The 23,407-nt window shown below is 40.5% G+C and overlaps 1 protein-coding gene across 2 annotated transcripts in view; it reads left to right on the top strand.

Moving 5' to 3' along the window:
• LOC124160182 (glutamate synthase [NADH]) overlaps nucleotides 1–23,407 on the top strand; it is a 156,625-nt gene that overhangs the window by 78,944 nt on the left and 54,274 nt on the right. The window lies entirely within an intron of this gene.

The following is a 23,407-nucleotide window of genomic DNA, read 5'->3' as shown; positions in this document are numbered from 1 at the left end:
GGAAAAAATGTCCATATATCGCAGGTTTTTTTAAACTTCTTGGTGAATTTGCTGTATATTAAAAAATTTCTATCTGTCCCTCAATTCGTCAGTTTTATTTCCCTCGTGGTGCATATTTGGAATTTTATCATCTTGTTTGTTTATGTACTTCGTTTCATACGAACTTTTTCCGACTTAGGCTCTGTAGTGCTTTGTCTATGGTATGGAGTAGACTATTATTTCTTCTTAATTTCAGCGAATTGTTTTTCATGCTTGGTATATTCTAACCTTCTTCGGGGGTGCTGCATTCATTCACAGTGATTCGTGTTTTTCTTCAATTCCTGTGATACTCTCTGGAAATTTCACCTTTAATTGAAGGCTGGCAAATAATTTAAGGGATTGCGTGATATCTAAAATTAATATGTCCTTTAGTTAAATCCGTGGCGTCAATAGATTTTAGACTTTCTGTCTTTAAAACGCCCTTTATGGAGAGTGTAGCTTACGTTAAGTCTTCGTTAGTGGATAATTCCTTTGCCCTGGGTTTAATGGAGATTGTCTTTGGGAGAAAAAAAGAACGGTGAAGTCTAATCGATGTAATATCCTGTGACGGCACAAATTGCCGGCCATCTAATCGGCGTGTACTTCGTGTTTCGACGAGAGTTGCTTCATTTGAATCTCATCTGCGTTAATCTTTGCTAATTAGAAGTTCATTCGTATTTCTTACGTCTTTATAAATTCTGACGTCTTTACCTTTGTCCAAGACGTCAGAATTCATGATTGCTGATCATGTTAAAGTTTTATACTGTATATCGTCGCAAATAATTATGCATCACACATGTGCTAGCGCTTCTTTTGCTGCCTATTCTCATCTGCATGAGATATTTCGACTGGTTTGTATGAAAAATATCATTTTTACGGCTTTCGATGACATTTATGGTAAATTAGGTCTTTTTATTGCTTACGAGTTAAGGAGTAAATGTTTTCATAGGTATATATGGTAAAGGAAGCTAGTCGTTTGTTGGCCAATAATATCTTAATTAAAATACACGAAGGACCCTAATATACTGCAGTGGGAATTTAAATGATCTCGCAAGTTGCTCTTGCTGTCGGAGACGATCATTTGACATTGAATTAAAGTTGGAGCGTTTTCAACTTCGCCACATGCTGACCTTTATCGTTTGGTGAACTATATAAGGCAGGCCGAGTTATTTGGTCTGCTCCTAAATTACTCCTTCATGTCAAAATTTTTGGTTGAATTTACCTCGAACGACATGTTTCCAGTGGAACCATATCTAATTACCAGTATCATAGTTTATCTGCTGGTTGCAACTTGCCGCGCCGAAGCGACAGGTAAACTTCCAGCCCATTCAAGCATATTCCTTTCCTGAGGAACTCGATGTGTGAAACGAGGACCTTGTCAGGGCGCTATTCTTAGGGATACAAATGTTGAGTGTGGATTCCGCATCTCGCGTTTACGCTTGGACCGCGATCAAGAGTAGTGGGGAGAGACGACAAGGAACTCTTGTGGAGAGGATCACGCGGAAAGCACGTGAAATGCTAAAGGACGCCTTGGATAACCCTCGCCGACTGTTATTCTTCCCTTAATTACGCGCTTCCCATTCACATGTGACCCATAAAATGTGACTCCTTTATTTTTGGCTCGCAGCAATCTATTGCGAGGGTAGCAATAGGCGTCTTTGATAAAATTAGAGTAGAGGTTACCTACGTAAATGTTTCTCAGAATGTAAAGGTCGCTGGGTTTCACTGATTTTAGAAAAATGACGCGGACTTGTCATTGAAAAGGTCAGTGACCCGCCTGCGGCTCCCGAAGCATTATCATTCGGCCCACCATACTAACACTTGTCAATTATTTTATTCTTTAATCATAACGAATCTATGCTGTAAGTACTCATTATTATTCACCATTTATGGTTTCTAGGAAATATCGTTGAAAAATAATAGCATTTGCGGACGACGAAGCCTTGCCAATTTGAAAATTTTGCGACAACATGCTAATTCGTACACGCTTGTCCGCAGCCATTGAAAAACATTTGAGGTAGTGTGTATGTAGTCACCTGCGGCATTGTATACCTTGGTGATATCCTAAATCAATGGTTTAGTTATTCAAAATTTGCTCATTGCTTCTGACTCTTGAACCATGCACACAATTCACCTAGCAGGTTACACTTGTTATGAATGTCAAGACGTTGACCGTATAAACCCGTCAAAATCATATCTGTTGCAGAGCATCAAGGCAGCTGAAATCGTTTATTATCTCGCTTCGATATCTAGAGGCTTATTCTCAGCTCCAAATTAAACCCAATGACTCTGAGGCTGAATTTTTCGTGTGGAGATCCAGGCTGTAGTTACGAGTTGCTAATTTATGATTGATTCTCAGTAGGATATATTTATTCGTAAATGACATTATAAAATGTTTACTAGAATATTTTCCCTTTGTTTCACTCCATGATATTATTATTTTTTAATTTCTCTAGATAATATTCTTTTATTTATTTATTTATTTTCATTACCCCATAAACAGTATATTTACGGCCTTTGCAATGGGGAATTAAGAATGACTTAAGAAGTCTGGCAGGCTAGGACTTTACCCCGCCGCCACCGAGGTCGGCTTTATTTTAATTATATATTAAACACATTGTGCTGTTTCATTGTTAATTGTGAAAATTAAAAGGATGTCATTTACCTCCATGAAGATAAACGGCCGAATGAAAAGGTCATAGTCAAATTGTGAGTGGCGTGGTTCGCGGCGGCATTTACACCCTAATAGATTCGCCGCGGAAGCGACTAGATTATGGAGTCTTCCAAGTGCTCACTTCCACTGGGATGACTGCCAAGGCTTTCCAGGTATTCAAGGTAGTCGCGGTTTTGGGCGCATGTATGTAATAAATTTAAAATTCGGCCTTTCACTCACATCCGACGTAAGGAAGGAACGGAATTCTTCAGGGCTTCAAGTCATGTTAAATAAAAACATTTGGGCTATGTTGCCGCGACTAAAAGTTTTTATTTAACATTTCGAGTACCCCTGAAAGTTTTAACGAAGAATTAGGGCTTCAGGTGATGCACTATAATTTTTAATTCATCATTAGCTTGTAATAGTCCACCTCCAGCCAAGTAGATCTGCGGGGTACATATTTACCAATTTTAAGTATTCCTGATATTTTATTTGTTTCCAAGTATAAAGTTTAGTTGCTGTGTGGTCATTTTATTGGAGGTCTTCTTTGCTCTCATGTTATAGGATAAACTCAATATTAACCTTATTATTCACTATAAGTTCTTCTATTTTCGTCTATGAGAGTAATATGATTGTACCTACTTCGGTTATGAATTTTTAGGAGTTCATATATTATTAATGCTTGCAGTTCTTATGGCCTTTTTCAATTATTCAGCTGTTAAATTTTTAAATGTATGCGAAATATTCTTCTAATATTTGGTTAATTTTTCCTGAATATTTAGAAATTACAAATAAAACTAGTTATCCGTAGTTTTTCCTTAATTTGTGAGTGCATATCCTCTAAAGGTATGTAGATTTTAGCCTCTTGAAAAAGGGCTTATCTGGTGAGACTTTTCAAATTTAGCCTTTACTTATTCCTATGGTACGTTCAATCATTCCAACTTTCTCAAATTTTCCTATCGGGCGCTTAGATTTGAATTTTATAGGTTTTATGGCATAGGCTGCAATTTTATTTGCTTGAAGCGTTGCGGAGAATATTTTTCTACTCTATTCTCGTTAAAGATGTTCTGTTGTAGAATAATGGAGTTCCACCCTTAGTGTGTATTAACAGACACACACTGTGTTAAAATGTAGTTTTTGTCATCATTTATATGATGAGTGAGTAAAGTAAGGAAGTATTTTAATAAGTCAGGAAGAGTTTTAATAAGTACGTCATCTTCCATTCGGCTTAATACTACTTCATTTTACACACTTAACTATGGCACAGCTGATGAAACTGGTCAATTTAACACCATCGTTATAGAAAATTGCCTGCATATTTACCCTCCTTCTTCGTAATGTAGCTGTTCCTGCGTATCGACCGTTTTAGTTACTTTTACGCGAGGTTCTTATGCGAGAACATCGCGTGCCTTGTATCTCATGGTATGTCTAGCTGGAAATTTGATTTGCATGGGCGTTCGTTCTCTTAGGACCTCGCGTGATTGCCAAGGTGTCGAGCGATGTTGTTTTGTTTTTCCAACCGTGGTTAGACACCGCACCTGGATCAATGCGGTAGCGCCCCGGGAAGGGCCCACGTGGTGTGATAGTCTCGCGTGACACCGAACGACTGCCTTCCAACGAGGCCGCGGGAGACAGACGGCGTCTACCGATAAAAATAGAAACACCCTCCGTTTAGAGAGGGGGCGCCGCATACCCTTACCCCCCACTCGTATACTCCCACTTCTTCTTTCAATCTAACACAGCTCAGAATCATTGAACTTCGAGAAATGGAATGATGATCGTTGTGCGCAGCGCGTGGGATCAGATAATCCGGGCTGACTTCCAAATATTTGTTAAATACTTCGGGAAAATACAAAGTCGAATGTGACGATAGTGAATTTCTAGGTGCTAAAACTTTCATCTGAGATCTCACAATAGGAAATTGTCAATAATTTATCTTTTAAATATCTATATCATCCTAAATACGTGAGCTGTGAGATAAATTTCGGAGTTTCGCGATTCCCCGTGCGTTCAAATTGAATGTAATGCTCGGGGTTCTTAGCACCATGGCCAGATGCGCGACGTGTTGTCTTTCTTTGGGGAGGAGTTAAACTCGTTGTGTAGAGTTCACTTCCAAAAATTTGTGATTAAGGGCGATAAAGAACCAACCTTTTGGTAATCAAAAGACAAGGACTCCTTTATTTGGGACGCTGCGCGCACCGCAACTCATATCTCTTACGGGTATCCCGCGTTGAAAATGATGATGATAATAATAATAATAGTAAGTAATGAAGCCTAAGGTTTTCGCGGCGTTTATCTGTAGTGGGAGAAACAAGGAGACGTTTCTCCTTGCGTTTCGGGTCTGAGGATCAGTTTCTTCAACCATCCTGTAGGTCATAAATCGTTTTTTTTTACATTTCTGCCATGTGCAAAAAGATTTCGTACGTCGAAGTAATGATTTTATTAAAAAACGCAGCTATGGTGCCAAAGACTGTCTTTCTAGTGATGAGTATTGCCAGTACGTGTATTCTTAAGGCCGTTTTACTTAAGGGTTCAAAAATCTATAATCTCAAATATAATGAAGTCATTTGCCAAGTTCAGCGTAAAATTGAGGTCTGAGTAAAATGAGGGCTCTTTTACTGGCGGGTACTCAGGTATTTATAATTTTGTTCTCGTAATCTGTTTCTGCTAAAAATGTAATTTTCACTGCGACTCAGCTCACACATAAGAATTTACACTAATATTCCTCGTGGAAACGGGCCGTTAAGGTAGGTTGCCTATAGCTTACCCGATACCCTATTCGTATGTTAAGATTATAAAATAAAAGTTTCGGCGGATTCTGAGATGGTTTATTTTAGTAAAGTTTGCAAACAACTATTTAATCATTAAACGTTAACAATGGTAGGAAATGACAGGAAATTCGTTTTGATATTTAATTTCGTAAGAAAAGTCTTTGCTTTAAAATGAGCGAATCCCATGGATATGTGATGATTTTTTGGGAACATACAAGGACATTTATCACTCAAGGCAGGTTTTATATAAAAAAAATTGAAATAATTAACATGCGCACGTATTGCAATACAATTCTTTGGGCCTAGGGGTATTAAGTTCGAAATGAATATAAATTTACGGAGAAATTTTGGCCAGAATGTTTGACCCTAAGGGCTTTTTTGGATTGAGGTGGAATGACATATTAAGTGGTAAAATAAATCATGTGGCTATTTGAGTTTTCCATTTCATATTGCATCTTTGAGGCCGTAGAGTTCAATACGAGTTCTGTATGTGGTGAAAAGACTTGGTAGCTCTCAGTTTTTTCACTCCACTCCCTTCTCTTTGAAAGGATCAGTAGAGGTAAACCTAGAGCCATATATTTCTCTCATTATCGCTCTCGGTGGTTGTGTCATTGTACCGTGACGGGTCGCGATTCTTTCTCCTAATTACCCACATTCGGCGACGAAGCCTAGGCGCGCCAACGAGTGTAACCCAACGGCCACTTTCACTTTTAGCCGCTCGCCCTTCCATACGTTGTCTCCCAACCTCATTATCCACACTGCATACCCCCCGCGCCACCCTGCACCCTCCAAAAAAATAAACCCTCTGGCAGCCGCCACTTAGAACGACACCTGTTGTTTACTCCTGCCTTCCAATTGAAGGGAATGCTCCCGGTGACTGATTGGGAGCCGCGCCACCAAATGCATGCTGAGACATAAAAAAAAGACTCCGTTCTCGACCTTGGAAGATGCGAGAAACTTCGTACTCCGCATTCGTGCTTCTGCTATGTGATGCTGGGCCTTCGTTCGATTTTAGGGTAAATATTGTGAAGCACTGTGTATACGAGTCACGTAAGTGGACGACCTAATGCACCCACGGACTTGAAGTTGAAAATGCATCGTGTAAACCCGTGAATATAATGAATTAATGGTAAAATCATGGCCAAAACGTGGCAAAATAGCCCCCGCTCCAATTTTAAAGTCATTGCATGCCCGGTCGAGAAAAAGATTCAGCTTTAACTATGCTATTTCGTGCCCCGCTTAAAACAGACTTTATGGTCCTCGCGGAAGCACACGTCTTCAAATGTGCTGAAAAAAGGGGGTGAAATGCGTGGGGGAAAGAAATAAAGGAAAAGTGAGCGCATGGCAGGCACAGTAGCCAACTTAGTGTCTTAGTTTGTAAATAGAATTTCGAGCCGTATAGAACAATTTGACCCCTCGTGGACCAGAGGCCATGCATCCGGCCCCCTTCTCACCTGAGGCGAATTACTGGGGGTATTAAAATTCTACGAAAGCCAATGAATTTTTTCGAAGTTGGCAGTGAAGATACTAAAAATTATTGTACCGATGACACCCTTCCACCGGCGTCGACCGGCTTGTAGAATACATATTTGACTTCCGGTCCCAATATTGCCCACCGCGCTGTTCCCTAACCATGAGATTTCGCATGGACAGGGTTATTCACTTTCGGTTATTTGTTGAAGAATGCTATCTTGTGGTGGATTCCTTAATCTATTGAATTTTTCCCATCTTTTAGTTAGTAAAACTTTTTATCGGTGTTATCCTTATGGATTCATCTGCGTGGGGATTTTTTGCGAGCCGTTTATCATTTAGAGAAACCTTTTGGGTCAGGCCAGTTCACACGGAATTTCTCCAATCATGTAATACCGCTTTCGAATGTAATATTGATTTTATTGTTCAAGGAAAGGGTGGAGTATTTTTTACGAGCACCTTATATGTAGGGCGTAATATTTCCTGTTTAATCATATTATTGATCTGTGGTCAATATTTGATATTACCCAAAAAAATGCAGTATTGAAGAAATAATTTCCCATTGCTAAACAAAATGCACGTTGTAAAAGTCGAAATCTCCATGTTTGTTCGTTTTGGATGTAAATTATAGCCATTTTAAATAGCTATTGTACACATAAACCAAATAGCGTATTAATTACTGACGGAAGCTCTCGTCAAAATCTTTAGCCGACAGAAATTAATTTAATTTTTCTCTTTTTGCTGAATTTGTCTTGTGTAAAATTGTTACCTATTTCCTATTCGGGATTTATTAATATGGGGCATTTTTATTTCTGCTCAGTTCAGGTAGTTCTTTTTAAAATGATGGTCGTTGTTTCACTAAAGTTATTAAAGGCGACCAGTACAATCGTGTGGGCACAATGTTTGGCCCTTCTGACCACCTCCTCGCTGTTCTGCTCCCGATCTGCTCTCCTTGGTTGACTGCCTTCGATTCCTGTTGTATCTTCTCGGCATAGCTTCGTATTACGTTAAATGATCATTTGTGCCGAACGTAGAAAATTTTTGCATAATTTCAACTCATTAACCTTGGGAACTCTCTGTCCTATTTTTTAATAGAGAGATCGAAAATGTTATGCTCTTTATGGTAAATTTGTAAGTGATATACTCTTACTTAGCTGCCTTCACAATAAACAAGTCCGAATTTTAAAACTTGCTGGCGAACATTAAGAACGTGACCCTTTCAGTTTCGCAACAACGAAGCCATCAGCGTACTACGAACTTTTAATGCACGTATTCCCTGGTAATCCTAAGATTCGCTAAAGGCATGAGTCAGACGTTTTTAAAAGGCTTCATTGATGTGAAATCGTTAATGGCGCCATCAATTGCGCCCGGTAACCTATTTTTTGTGCCTCGTTTTGGAGAACCGCCTTCCGCCCAAAGGCAGTCATGTTCGCTTTCCATCTCTTCGCGAAACGAGGCTGCCTCGCGAAAGAAAATGTACTCCTCAGGCAGATTACGAAGGATAATGCACTATTGAGTTATGCGCTCTATTCTTTGCAGTTATATATATATGCGTAGTTGAATAGCATAGGGGTTCAAATGCCATTACAGTGGCACCACAAAGTTTTTTCTGTCGATTACCTTCTAATTCCTCTCTATATAATTAGAGAGTTGTATCTGTGGGATTTTGGCCAGAATAAAATTTAGGTTTCGATAATAAATCTCTTCTTTATCTTGATATGCCGTGAGAAAATAATTTCCCTGGACCGGGAATTGAACCACGGACCTTGGGCTTTCCGAAGCGTAGTGATCTGCTTAGTGGACCGGAAAGCCAAAGCCCGAGGTTCGACTCCCGGTCCACGGGAATTTTTCTTAGGCAATTCATTCATGTATATTTCACCGCCGTTCACGCGGCAGGCTTCGAAATGTTACACACTTCTTTATCCTCTTTAAATGAAAAAATATCAAGTAATTACGACTAAGAAAGTTTTCCTAATTTTGTAATCACTTTGGAGGAATATTTTTGGCGGTATAGTGTTCATATAGAGCTTATTCTGCCGTTACCCGCTAAGAATGTTTTAATCTAAATATTTGATGTCCGAGTTTCGTAATATCATATTTATTCGTTCTAATCGGTGCACGCCGTCGTCTTTCACGTCATAAAAATGCTAATTGGACATAAATACGGTGGAACCGCGGTCGATTTGATTCGCTTGGAGTCTTCCCATGCCGTGCCCGGGGCATCCGCTCCCCTCCACGTGCGCAGCGGCCGAATTCGCCGATTCGATTGGGTCAATGAGTGCCGAAGGCCTTCTCTCTACACGCATTACCCCTCCATCGCGCTGATACCTTACGTAACTGTGCCCTAATCGCTTGCCCCTTTTGAATGACGAATCCGGCGAAATTTCGGGTTATGTAACACAGAGTACAAGCTGTATTTATTGGCATTTTGTCATTACTCTCTTAACTTTCATGCTTTTTATATCGTCTCCAACCGTTATTGGAAGTTTTTTGGCCGATAGAATTGTGCATGGAGAGTTAAATTGCTATTTTTACGCTAAAATTCATCAGTAAAAAATTTCTTCGTGATTTATAAGAAAATTAGTTTTTTTTTAGGATAAATTTTAGCCGTGCCATCTAGCTTCCCTGATGGGTTGCGTGCTTACCAGAGCAGAGGAATACTTTTCATTCAATCAATTGTCATCATGCAGTTGTTTTCAACTGTCGCTCTAGTACCCTATGCAAACAAATCTCTTTATTACTCTTTGTTGTGTATCTGCAATCGCAGGAATAGTAAATGTTATGGATGTTATTTTTACCATTTAGTTATTAAATTTGCGTGAGGAAATGACTCTCGTGACTTATCTACTGGCAACTTACTATGAGCATCATAGTCCTTGATTAATTTCAAGTTTTCCTTAGATTGGTCTAACCGTTCAATTAATGAATATTTGGCTTCACCAGCCGCCTATGATTAAGCACTGGCAGGTGCCAATTAATATCTGTATGGCCGATCTTTGGTTACTAATTGTTAGTGAAAAAATGGAATGATAGGAAACCAGCACAATTTCATTGGAAAATAAATGTTTTGGAGTAGTGAACGGAATGTAAATCTGTATCCATGAAAGACACAAAAAGTGGATGATTGCTTTAAAAGTTTGTATTGATCGCATGAAAGGTGTTTATAGCATTAGTGAAATAAGAAATGACTAGGAATTCAGGAGCTTAAGGAATGCCTAAACGGGAGGGTTGGTAACCATAGGCCTATCTATGGTCAAACCAATGGAGAGATTTAGATACGCGTGTTTGAAGTGATCACGATGCCAAGCCCGTCTTGCCCCAGTTTTACTGCGCATCTTGTCAATCGCTCACGCTGTACGCGGAATGCATTGAACCTTCAATTGGTCGAGGTCACGGCGATGGCGTGTGTTTTCCGCTGCTCGGCTGTTTTGAATGAGGCGGCGCTGCTCCCGCTCCTCTTATCTTCCTCCGCCGCCGCTGTTTATTTTGCGGCGAGACACGCGGACGCCCTCCCGTGGATGCACGGCCTTACTAATAGGGCTGGGGGGGGAACGACCGGCCTGTGCACCCGAAGGCGGCTGTTTTCATTCCCGCCGTCTGACGAGGAAAAACGGTATGCGATGGGCGAGAATTCGCAGCTCACCTAGTGACCGCGAGGGGAGGGTTAATAGGCCGGCTCCCCTGTCTATGCACTCGCCGATGGAGTTCTATGAAGGAGCCCGTCCATTCCGTATTTAGTTACACAATGCACTCGCCGCGATTCTTTGCCGGGCTCATTTTAAGATTTACTTCCCAGCGAGTGTGCCTACTTCTGCATTACCCCGTTAATCCGCCTCAATAAGCGTATAGCGGTAGGCGTTTACCTTACAAGAATGTAATAAAAGAAGCAAAAATTAGGTGCGCCTTACGAGTGTTTTGATTAAGTAAGTTAAGTTATAGTTAGCACGGTAGTTTATTGCCCAGGGAAAAAACGAATTCCCACACCTATCCGTTGTGTAAAATATCTCTCTAGTTTTGTAATTTCTATCGAACTCGGAAATTCGTCTGGTTCCTGGATATTTGGAATTATTGAATACTTTCCATTCATCTGCACAATATGAAAAGTCGACTTGTGCCCTGATTTTGCTATCTATTTATTCAATGCTGCCTGCAGTGGACGCAGAAAAACGCGATTATTGAGTGTTGTGTGTGCTGGCACAAGAGGACGCATTAGTAGTCTAAGTGAGAAGCGCTCACGAAAAAGTACCACATAGAAAAATGTTGCTGCCGCCACTGTTGGTTTCCGGGAAAATCGCACACCTTTTGAGTGGCATGTCATTCTTGGGTCGAATTCCGACGAAGAAAATTCAAATGTCACCTGTCGTGGACGTGTCACATCGCCCTCCTCTCTTTACCGTGCAAGTCGAAGACGTAATAACCGCAGCTTGGCTGCCCCCTATGTAGTTAAAATATGTTTCTTGAACGGTAGCGCAATATATGATTATTATTCGTTTAAAGGTTTTTGATTCCCTCGCCGAAAGTTATCTTTCTCTTCTTCTTCCTTTTTTTTAATTCATACCTAGCATCTTCTGTTGCACTCGTGGAGGGTCCAGCTATTCACTCATAGTCTCCGGCTTAAACGGAAAAAAGAAGACAATGCGAATTATCCATAAGAATAACATGCCATTTCAAAGTAAGGAAATTTTCTCGTACACCAATGGTGGTGGCACAGAAATTGTTCGGATTCTTACTTTCATCCGTGAAACATCTCACACTAGTGTTGGGTCATCTGTACCAGTTTACACCACATTACTCAACCCTATTCTAAACGGTCCTTCAGAAAAGTATTACTTTGTTGAAATTTTTTGAATGATGAAGAGGTAGATAATAAAGAAGCTCGTCACTGTTGCCTTATAATCTGCATGTATAGATAATATGGATGGCACATAGGTGGCTACGTCGATATATCGGTTTTGCCAGAACGGCATTAATTTTCTAGTTTTCATAGGTGTTAATTTATAATATACGGAGACTTTTCATAGTTGCTGTGTTGAAAATTACTTCAGAATCTAGTGATGCTATCAATTCCTTAGAATGATGAAGGTTTAGCAGGATATCGGTGCAAAATGGACAGGGTAAAAATACCGATGCGGTATGGTGTTTATCCCTTCTGTTCATCTCCGCAATGGTGTAGAATTTTCATGGGGCATGATGCGTAGTGAAATGTGTTGTCGCTACTTCATTAACTATATTATTCAATTGATAACTTTCGGACTTATTTTCATGTCACCGTTACAATCCGACCCAATTGTCTGTGACCGAATGCTTCAATTGTAGCCAATTGTGTTTGTAGAATAAGTATGAACAACGTATGTAGATTGAATCTTCTACCCCATCATTATGCTTGAGTATCTGTCTTCCCTGACGCTTTTATCTGTTCTACATTTTTCGCGCGTGTTTCAAATGACTTCCGTGTCATTCCAAAAATACCGTGATCCTTAAATGCGAAGGGCTCTCTTCCAGGTTTTTCAGTTTCTAGCCGTTCCGTTCGAGTCCATCTTTCTGGCAAGTCCGAAACGCTTTCATAGTTGTTGATAAATGGTTACCTAACCTTCAACTGGTCTTTTATGTACAAATTAATATTATGGCATTTTAGCCTCCATTTAACTCTTACCGTTGTCACGTGAGCTAAGATGGGAATAACATTAGGCCTGCATGGGAGCACCGTTTTGTTGATTACGGATTCTAATTAATGCAACAAGTAATTCTAATAAATGCAATACGATAATATTGCATTTATAGCGTTCTTGTCGTTTATTGTTGTATTTTCCTAACATAGGGGAGCAATCGTTTTCCATTGCTAAATATTTTTGCTAATCAGATCGATGAGAACATTTCTTTTAGATCTTATTCAATGTTTAATTCATTAATAAAAATGGAGGTCTTCATCTTCACCATTATTAACGTTGGTGTGTCAAGAATGTTGACAAGAACACGGGCGCTGGAGTGCTCAAAATGGCCAGCGAAATCCGAAAAACTCCCCAGGTTTTATTTAGCAATCTCATATTTAGCTACCCTAATAATTAGCGAGTGATGACTTCAACGGCAATTTTAGATTTCAATTAAAGTGATACATCACTGCCGAAAGTAAATAAATGCTAACGTCGCGAAATTAGCTATACTTTATACTACAGAAAGGTTCATATTCATTGCAGGACTTGATTGTTAATCTTGATAATGGCTAATGACGGCAAAATAGATAAATATGTATGTTCTACTTTTGTTAATGATTTCTTCGATAGGTGGGAATGTTTCTCTGTATCATTTGAATCTAGCACCGACTGACTTAGTTAGCAACGTTTTGGAATGAAAAGTTCTCACTGGATGATTATTCTGCAAATAAATCACACGCTGAAATGTATTACGGAAGTAACCATCACTGTCCTTAATTACGGACTCTTAATATATTTAATAGGTCACCTGTGATCTATACCGGAAAGGAGCATGGCATTTTTCTGTATATTTCTCATTAAATAAAAAATTCCCCGGAATGAGTCATTGCGACGGCATAGCTCTGGAATCGGTGAATTTTCGCTCGAGTTCGTTCAAAAATAGGCGGGGCATGGGAGGGGAAGGAGAGGCTGAGGATTCCAAAATGGGCCACTTCGACCTGCTCCGACCGCTCTTCCAGATTCTGGCAATAGTCCTGGAATTTGCGGCCACAATCCTGTCGGCATTCATTTTAAGGTATCGAATTGTTGCGGGCATCCGACATCCATTGGGGTAGACTGAGGAGGAGGATGGAATCCATATTTTTTAAGTTCGCTCGTCATTCGACCTCAAAATCTCAATTATTTGAAAATGATCCTCAAGTTGATTTTTTAAATATTTATTCAAACATAGTACTTGCAAAATTTTGACCTTTCTTAAATTCAGCCCGTTGGACTATCTCCCACGTAAATTTCCTGGGCGTTAAAACTCCCCGAGGCGGGATTCAAAGCCGCGACTTTTAGGTTGGCAAGCGGAGGTGTTACCGACTGCATGGACTACCGAGTCAAAAAATACAATTTGTATTTGTTTTATGTAAAATCATTTAAACCACTCTAAAACGAAGATTGAATTAAATAGAGCCCGGAGATCAACCTATTAAATAAATGTCAGAAGTTCTTAAATTGACGCCAATTAAAATCCTATTTTCAGTGAATTTAAGGTTTACCAACACAAAAAATAGTATTTTTAGGTGGACCTTTATGTACTACGTCAAATGCATCTTGAAAAATTCACTTAATCGGAAAAATCAATTTCGACTTCCTCGAGTTGCATGTTCTTGCCTGTGCGCCACGTAATCTCTAATTGTAAGTCCTTACTCATTCCGCATTTTCGCGTATTTCGCTTGCAGCGGTGGCTGGGACTTATGCAAACCTACCGGAGTCCACAATTTAAAACTGAAATTGTGGAATTCCATCCATAGTCACTCGTGTATTCGAGTTCTCGCTGCAAATTCACGAATCTCACTCCGTCGCGACGGAGTTAGATTCGTGAACCTGCGCGTGAGACGCGTCGGCTAAGGAGGACTCATTCGATGAGGTTGCATGATAATAGGGGATTAAGAAATTATTTTATTACTAAACTTTACGCACCGGATAGCCGTAATTTCGTTCCCACCATGACATTTAATGGGGAAAATTTCGAAGTGACCCTTAAAACTAAAATATACTTGCTGTTGAAGTCCTTTGTGCTGGAGTGCCGATCCCCACGTTGTTCTCTATCATCCCTCAGAATGGGAATATATATTATTATTTTACCCATTCTCCTTCCCTTGGTCAATCAGATTTTCCGTGTGGGCTTTTCGTCCCTAATAACCTTTGTTTCCTCATTCCTCTCTGCCCTCCTCTTTGGCAATTTATCTGGTGGATAGAGTTGGTAGCTCCAAAGTTTTTACTTTGATGTGCGTTGAATACTCAGCTCCCGCCAGATGATAGTTAAGTTTTGGCCGTTAATTGTTAAGTCAGATTTAATCTATTCGGGGAATAAATAGCAATCGGTTAGCTGGATTGTGCGCTATAATTCTGGCGGTGGCCGTGTAATTTAGTGACGCGTCGCTCCCTTGTCGTTTGTCTTCCTCGCCGTTACTGAGCAGCGAGTGTTTCTCAAGTCTCTGGCTATCTTTTCTTGGCTACCCGCCTCGGACGTCAAAATTTATGTCCTCATTTTCCTCTCGGCACCTTTATTGCTGAGACTCTATGGGGACCTCAAGAGCTTTCCACCTCCATTAACAATCCTCTCAGTTTAAGAAGTTGGTTATTTCACCTCCAGAAGTGCTCCCTCTCGTAGATCATTGGAAATTTATTCTTGGGATCAAATTATTATAGAACTTTCTTACTGCGTTGCCTGTTAGCTTGCTAGTAGTCTTAGCAGGGCAATTTAAATATGTTCCGATGTTAAATCTTATCGACTGTGAATGTATGTTAGAAATTCTAGGCAATAGAATGAATTACACTGTTCTATATTTTGGATTTTTCCAACTTCTAATGTAGAGCATTGAACTGGTGAATTTAATCTTTTGTATGGTGTGATATGTTTGTTTTTGTCTCAATCTTGATTGTTCCTAATGATCGTGGTCTGATGATGTTAAAAATTGTAACGTCATGTCTATGCTTCACTGCGGGAATCGCATTATTGTAGAGACATTTTAATACGAAAATGATACAAGAACTAGCTGCTATGTAATCTCGAAGGTAATTATATTCCCCTGCCTTCCGTGGTATAAGTATCTCTTTTTCATGGCAAGTAAATAGTATATATCACCCTTAAAAGCCAAGTGGATTTATTTGCTGAACTAGCATTCCTTGACCCTTCTCCCGCGCTTTATTATACGCCAAGATATTTTCATTTTCGGCCCCAGCATCAACTGCTGAGACCGAAAATCAAAATATTTCACTATCGCCTGTCATCAGGTATTGGTTGCACGCGGTTTGACCTTTCACTCCTCTTTCAACTTCTATAAAAATGTGGTTTCCTACAAAAATGCACGCTCCAGTAATCTCTCCTTAGGATTACGGAAGCAAGTCTCTTCTCATGATCTCTTATTAGCGATTCGGTTGATTCACTAGCACATACTTGTAAATCCTCTTTTAGAGGTCAAAAACTTTTCCCTTGTCAGTTAGAAGGTTACTGCGATTTTATTGTGGTTGACGGTTGTGGTTTCTTTAATTTTTATCCCTGAAAGTGTATTGCTATCCTTTTTGGAGTTCTTATTGTGTTTTTATTGATTTATCTATTTTTTATGTCTCCTCTTTTTCATCTTGTTTTGCCAAAGGCCCATCCTATCTCGGCAATCGTTGGTCAATCGATTATTAAGGAGGTATTCAACTCTTCCAAGGGGGCTTGTATCCTCATTCTTCATCTAAAGCATCGTGGGAAAAGATTTTTTCCTCTCGCTTCCCGAGGCTGAATGGGACTCGAAAAAAATCGATCCTCTTTACAGCTCTCTAACTTCTTATTTGGCCGTGAATGCCAACACACAAAGGGTTTGCCTCATTGTTCCTGTGTTCTCAAAAAGCAACTACACAACCCAAGCCTCGATGCTGTTTATTTTTGTCTTTTCGATTTTTACGACGGAAAGTGATTACTTTAGCCATAAGTGCTTAAAAAATTAAAGTGCTTAATGTCAGTTATTTTCGCTCCGAACCACTACCATTACCGAACACAATCGCGGTGCGCTTTTTTCGATTGGATTTTCAATCGTGCTATTCATATCCCATCGCTACGTGCTTCATATCTGTGGATTTATATCAGATGATGATTCCGTGTATCGAGCGCGCATGATGGTAAAATATTCCGAGGCAATGGGCGAATTTTGGAATCCTTATGTTTCAAACAAATCTGACTGTCATACCTGAGACGTAATAATCGCTAGAAATCTATTGTTTCCCTCCGCATTGTGAAAATACGCCCTGATTTTTTCACTTAAAAACTTTTATGAGCATTCCCATCGCAAAATTATTTTTTCTCTTTGTCAGGTCACTCACATCGTGTTCCCCTAATCAGTAGCGCAGCGAGGGGGGGTGGTTTTGGGGGATAAAACCCCCAGAGCTCAGAGAAATTTTTAGGTTTAATCCGTTTTACTTAATTGAATTAGTATTACTTATAGAATAATGTTAAATTAATCAAATATCCCTCTGAAAGCCGTAAAACTCGCAATTTTTAACAATTTATCTTAAAAATTTTCTGGAGGAGGGACCCCGTACCTCCCGCTTACCCTGGCGGGTATGCTATACCCCCACACACCCCAAGTATTAGTAGCGCCTAAACGGCGTAATTCTTAGATGCGCCCCTGCTCCTATTGCCTCCCGTATTTCAGTACTTCTCTTCACCTACTTATCTGAGCGTTCTAGATGAATCTCTCGCATTCCTTCTCTCGCCACGTCTTCACTACCATCCTTCTTCCCTATTTTATCATGCCGATTATATAGCTGCAAAAATCTTTCATTTCATCCAGATTCCATCTCATGTACTCGCAAGTCTTCGGGAGTCCTCTTTTCGCAACGAAAACTGAGGCGTTGGCTTATGCAGCTTTTGGCTCCGTAGCAGAACATCCCATTTTTGGGACTATTTTTTTACATTACTACCTTAGCGTATTGGCTTCTGAAAATTTGGCTTGAAAGTTTGACGATTTTTTTAATTACTTGATTTATTCCCTGAGTTATATTTTTGGTTTTTCTCCGCAATTTCTTATTTCTGTGGCAACGACACTGTTATTGTCCGGTAGGTAATCTGTTTAGCTTGACCTCGGGATCAGTTGGAGACGAGAAATATAAAAATGCCATCAAATAGATGCGACCCGGCAGAAAATCCGAAAATCCACTTAGGAAATAGGGTCTGGATTGTCAGTGGATAGCACTGGCCAGGCGTTCCATCTCTCTCCTGCGCTTTGATGCCTTCAGCTATGTCTCTCGGGATTGGTCGTGTGGCATGAGAGTGATTCAACGCATTGTTTGGCTTCCCCCGAAGTGCTCTCCGGATATTTACTTGCGTCTCGCCCCTTCTCTCTACTGTTCGCGCTCACAACTTATCTTCTGCATTTGCAGTATCTAGGTTGAGATTACGCTGCCGTATATAGCTGCCGCCTCTAAGGATTATGAGTTTCCATCAGGCCGCAGAAAGGTATCTATAGATTCCCGTAAGTGATGAAAAAACGAGGTTGTAGCCCTCTACGTTTTTGTACATCATTATGTTTGCACATGTTTCAAGTGCTGTGGGACCGGTGCGTTTGTATCTTACAAGATCTAAAGTAATTGATCATAAAAATGTTCAGAGTTCGGCGGAGAGTTTCGGGAATACTTATAACGCTCTTGTCAAATGATGTTTTATTTTTTGGTGGCGCTAGAGCGCATTAGTCAAGAATACGCGATGGTAGTATACTAATGACGCAAGCGTAGCGTTCCTTTCATGTTGCTTTAATGGAATCCATCCCAGTACTACTGGAGTAGGCACTAGAAAACTAGTGGCTAACGCTACCGTATACCCGAATTAGATTTTCTTTTTTCTCTTGTCTTGACCTCTTTTAATTAATGATAAAAAATTCCTGGAGTATAGATCATATAATGCAAAAAGTTTTTTGCCAACGTTTCGGTTTATTTTAAAACCTTCCTCAGGGCTATGAATGAAAAAATGAGAGTGCAATAAAATGCAATAATATACAGTATTGATGCATAAATAAAGGTTACAAGACAGTTTTTTTGTACAGCCGAATGAAATTGGCAAGGTGACGAGAATAGGGTCCTCTTACTAAAGTCCCCTGGCCGACGTATAACTTATCGTGTCTGTCCACTTTAACAACTGCACCTTAAAACTTTTTCGACGCATTAATACGTTCATTTCTGGTTCTACAACTTTTAATTCATCTCATGTTTAGCTGTTGATTTTTTCCTGCTTGAAGATGATGCACTAATGCGTCAAAATTAATCGAAAGGTTAAGTTGTTAAAGTTAGCATATACGATAAATTTTTGGCATTATTTCATATTATTACGTTCCACAAATCCTCGCCTCATAGCGTTGATTTCGTTATCAAGGCATCTAAGTTCTTTATTTCTCTGCTTTTTCAGCAATTCAACTCTCTTGCATTTCATGCTCTTACCCATCGTAAGACTCATTACGCTTGTTGGTTATGCAAAATGAAGACGGAATACAATATTTAAGAAGCTGTTAAGTGAATTTCCTCTCAATTGTTCTGTTTTTGTTTCTGAGCAAGTGCAGCGGTGATATCGGTAACTTTGTTTGTTGGATCTGGCAGCGGAAAATAAATGTGAAAATTGCACAGTGGCTGCTGAAAGCCAACGTGATTGATCGATAGATACTTCTGGGAATCATAAGTAATCTTTCTCCACGCCAATAACGAGAACAGCCGAGCAAGTCGCCTTGCTATCTTGATTGCCAGTCAGGTTCTGTACGCACACAATATTATAATCCTGGGAATGGTATACTGAAGAATTCAATTTCTCCCCATTTCATGCCTATTCTTTTACTTCCCTGTGGCTCTTCTCCTCCATATCCTTTTTATAAGTTTCCCGGTATTCCTTTGGAGGATATTCTTTCAATTTTCCCCTTGCTTCCTACGTCATCGAGTCTGATTGATTTTTTTATTTCACACGATAGGGGAGAGCTAACATACTGTAGTTAATGTGAACTACCAGGCAGTTAATAATTTAGCCTTTATCGTCAGGCTTCGTTGGCTCTCGCATGAGATTGAACTTCTGAACTCAGCCAGGAGCTAAAAATGATAATTATCATTATCATCCCTCCTGCAAGAGTATCAGCGAGAACAGACGAGAAAGGCCGAATTATCAGTTGCTAATTGTAATGGCTATTGTATTTGGGTAATTTTGAAAGGCCGATCAAAATGCGTTCTAAATGGCAACGCAAATCAACCCTCAGTGGGACGGACAGGGGCCTCATCTATGCAGGGCCGGTTATAGACATTTTTCGATTGTAAGCTAACAACATTTCGCCCCCCCCCCCCCCAAATCAAACCAAACCCTTAACCTTTAATCTTCTTGTTTTATTAGTACTGAGCATTGGACTGAGCGCGTAGGCGCCCAACGCGACCGCGTACTTTGCTCACCGCTGAAACAGGCCCTGCATCTATGCAGTCCCCTAGGCGAGTACCTTCGACCTTGCGGTGGATCAAGTATCGCGTAAAACACTCCGTGGAATCCGCCCACGGACAAACACAAGGGGTGCAAAAGGGGTTTGGTCCCGTGACGGGAAGGAAGAGCACCCCTCCATCGGGAAACGCTCAGCCCTAGCGCCCTATCTTCTTCATGCACTGTATCAGCCGCTGCCAAGTATCGATTTTCGCCGCGGGGCGGGAGGCATTTGGTCCAGCGGGAGACGCAGAGGAAGGGGGGGAGGAGTGAAAGGGATGAATAGCACACGCAACTCCAGGACAGCTCCAGCTGCGCCCATAACCTCCCTTAACATCGACCCGACGATATAGGTAGGGAGAGAGAGGGGGAGGGGGGTTTAGGGGGGTCGGAAATGAATCCCTGCACCGCCTTTCCCCCCACCGTCCCTCATAGTCCACACCAACACACACCAAATGTTGGCGGTGACGTCACCGCCGCCCACGCACCCCCCCCCCCCCCCCCCCCCCCCCCCCCGACCAACGATTTTCACCTCCTCTGCCCATTCACCGCTGGCGACGCCTTGAGGCACAATAGGGCGCAACCCTTGCCCATAGTGCGCACGTGGTAACGGGGGACTTGCCCTTGCATTAGCAAATATAACATACTCAAGGGTTCGGTTGACGGACTCCGGATGACCAGTAGGTCAATTATATAAATGTATCTGGTTCAATAGGGGGTGTGGTGGCCCAGTGGATAGAGTCCATTGGCTGCTGACGGAGGGGTCCCGGCTTCATGTAGCGGGTGAAGCCTTCGGGCACCCGAAACGAAAATCTATTAGTTTTAAGGTGCAGTTGTTAAAGTGAACAGACACGATAAGTTATACGTCGTCCAGGGGATTTTAGTTAGAGGATCCTACTCTCGTCACCTTGCCAATTTCATTCGGCTATACAAAAAAACTGTTCTGTAACCTTTATTTATGCATCAATATAGTATATATTATTGTATTTTATTGTACTCTCATTTTTTGTACTCTCATTTTTATTGTACTGAGGAAGGTTTTAAAATTCTCGAGGTGCGAGATGACTCTGGGACTGGTCCCATTTGATTTGCGTGAAATTCTCGGGTCTGTGGTTTAGACTGAGGTGACTTCTGCCCCCATTTATCTAAAACAACCTTTGGGTTGAAGCCTTGAGTTAGTGAAATTTTACCGGAAACGAAACAAGAATTTATTTTGGCCTGCTTGACTCGCTGTCTGCAGGGCGACACGCAAAGAGAGATTCGTGATTGCAATTGCATTGCGTGACGTAAAATCATTTGTCGGTTGGCCGTAATAGTTGCATGACCTTTCATCTAATAGTAACGATTTATCCTGGTTATCATTACATTCGCATAGTGGACCTGCAGGGGTCCAATATCTTTCTGCTACTAGCTCGGTGTCCAAGAGAAGTCACCAGCTTCCCGTGAATTATTTTTACTTTTGTAAATATTAAACAAAAACATCAACAAGACGCTATCTCAGTGTAGTTGCTGGAAATATATTGCGATGTCGCTTTACAAAGTAGAATAAAAGCGCAATGAACCTTTTCCTCTATGGCCCTTATATTGTTTTCTTCTTTCCTCATGGAACCTCATCTACCAGGAAAGTAACTGAGTTAACTGTGAGGACTTCACGAGTTTCACTCCGGGTGAGATTTTTGATGTATTCCTCCCTTCAATGAAACCCGATAAATCTTCACTGGCAATGTTCGGCGGGAAAAAGCGGACCTTACATGACCGAGTTAGCGTTTCAGTAAGAGAGGAAACGGGAGCTTTGAGGCCAGAGCCACCCTGAAATGAGGGTAATAAAGAAAAAAATAAGAACCGTAGTCTGGACAGGGGCGGATGCAGCATCAAATTTGTAGGGGGTCATGGCCTGGGTCCGGAGATTATAGAATACCTCCCGAGAGAAAGGGTCGATCTCCCATCGTAATTTATTAAAATACCCATTTTATACGCATTCTGTAGCCTAAATTTTCATATTTATTCTTAAAAACAGCTGTAATGGAACAATTTTAGACATTTAAGGATACAAAAACCGTTAAACTAATAAACATTTAAAATTTTTTGATAAAATTTGGGGGGTTTAAAGAATACCGGGAATAGCCATGGTGATCACTTATACGGGAGTCACCCGCAATGCACAATCGTGCAAAGAAAAAAAATGTCGGGGGTCATGACCCCTGATACCACCCTTGAATCCGCTACAAAGTCTGAGGTATTCAAATGAATCATAGCTGTGGCTTGCAGTAATACTCCTTCGTATGTATTATTATTTGAATAAATTTAAGTAAAAAATATCATGAGGAGGGCATGTGGTGGAACCCTAGAAGCCCTCTCCAGAAATGAGGATCTCCATACGCCACAGGTTTCATTATCATTCTAATCTGAATTCTCACAAATAGTAAAGTGGAGGCAAGAGAAACTGGCATCTTTCCTTGGCGAACACGCGAGCTACTGAGCGAGAATAGATATCAAATCCGTAACCTAGACGGGAGAAAGAAAACACGGAATTCGATGCACTCCAAAAATAGGAATATAGATTTATCTGGGCGATATGATTTTAACGTGGATATTATCATAATCATGATTTAATAACTTGCTATTAATTTCCTGTGCAATATTCATAGAGTGGTCTCGAATACCAACTTACCCTGACTACTATTTTGCTATACCTTAAATGAAATAAATTATTGATGTAACCGCTATAGTAAGAAATTCGGTGCAAAAAACATTTGGTTTGATCGGTATTCTGGCCGTGATCTTCTCACACCATGTATATTTGTAATAGAATTCAGGATAAAATAAGATTCTGTATTTTTTATTATTGGAGAATTTCTTCAGCTTAAAGTTTGCGATGGCTCATTTAGGGATGTAAACTCACCTAAATACCCTAAAATGATGACATATAGAATCCCCAAGAAGGAAAACCGTAGGGTTACCGGCAAATTCCACGTTCAATAATAATGAGTACATTCATTAAGGTATACATCCAAAGTATATCTATTATAGAAGCGCACAGGTGTTAAATTAATCATTAAAAATGTAATAATGTCAATATGAATAATTAGGGAACTGTAAAAAAATACTTGCGGAGTTGATTCGGGTTGAAGTAATGAGTTTAATTGCTATTGTATTGAAAAATGAACGAATGAAACATTTTTGGCTCAGTATTTCTAATTTGGCCCATTTTTTGTGGGAGGCATTCAACGAGAAGTGAGCGGTCTGCTCTCCCGTTTCTAGCAGCTATAGCCCCAAATATCGGTATGTGTGTGGGAATGCCTTTCAGGGGACGCGGGAAAAGAGGGCAGTTTCAAATTCGCACTGCGCCCCTCCCCCCGTCGACAAAGTC

This window comes from Ischnura elegans, chromosome 6, assembly GCF_921293095.1.
Source record: "Ischnura elegans chromosome 6, ioIscEleg1.1, whole genome shotgun sequence".
Lineage (NCBI taxonomy): Eukaryota > Metazoa > Arthropoda > Insecta > Odonata > Coenagrionidae > Ischnura > Ischnura elegans.
This window is presented reverse-complemented; position numbering and strand designations above follow the sequence as displayed.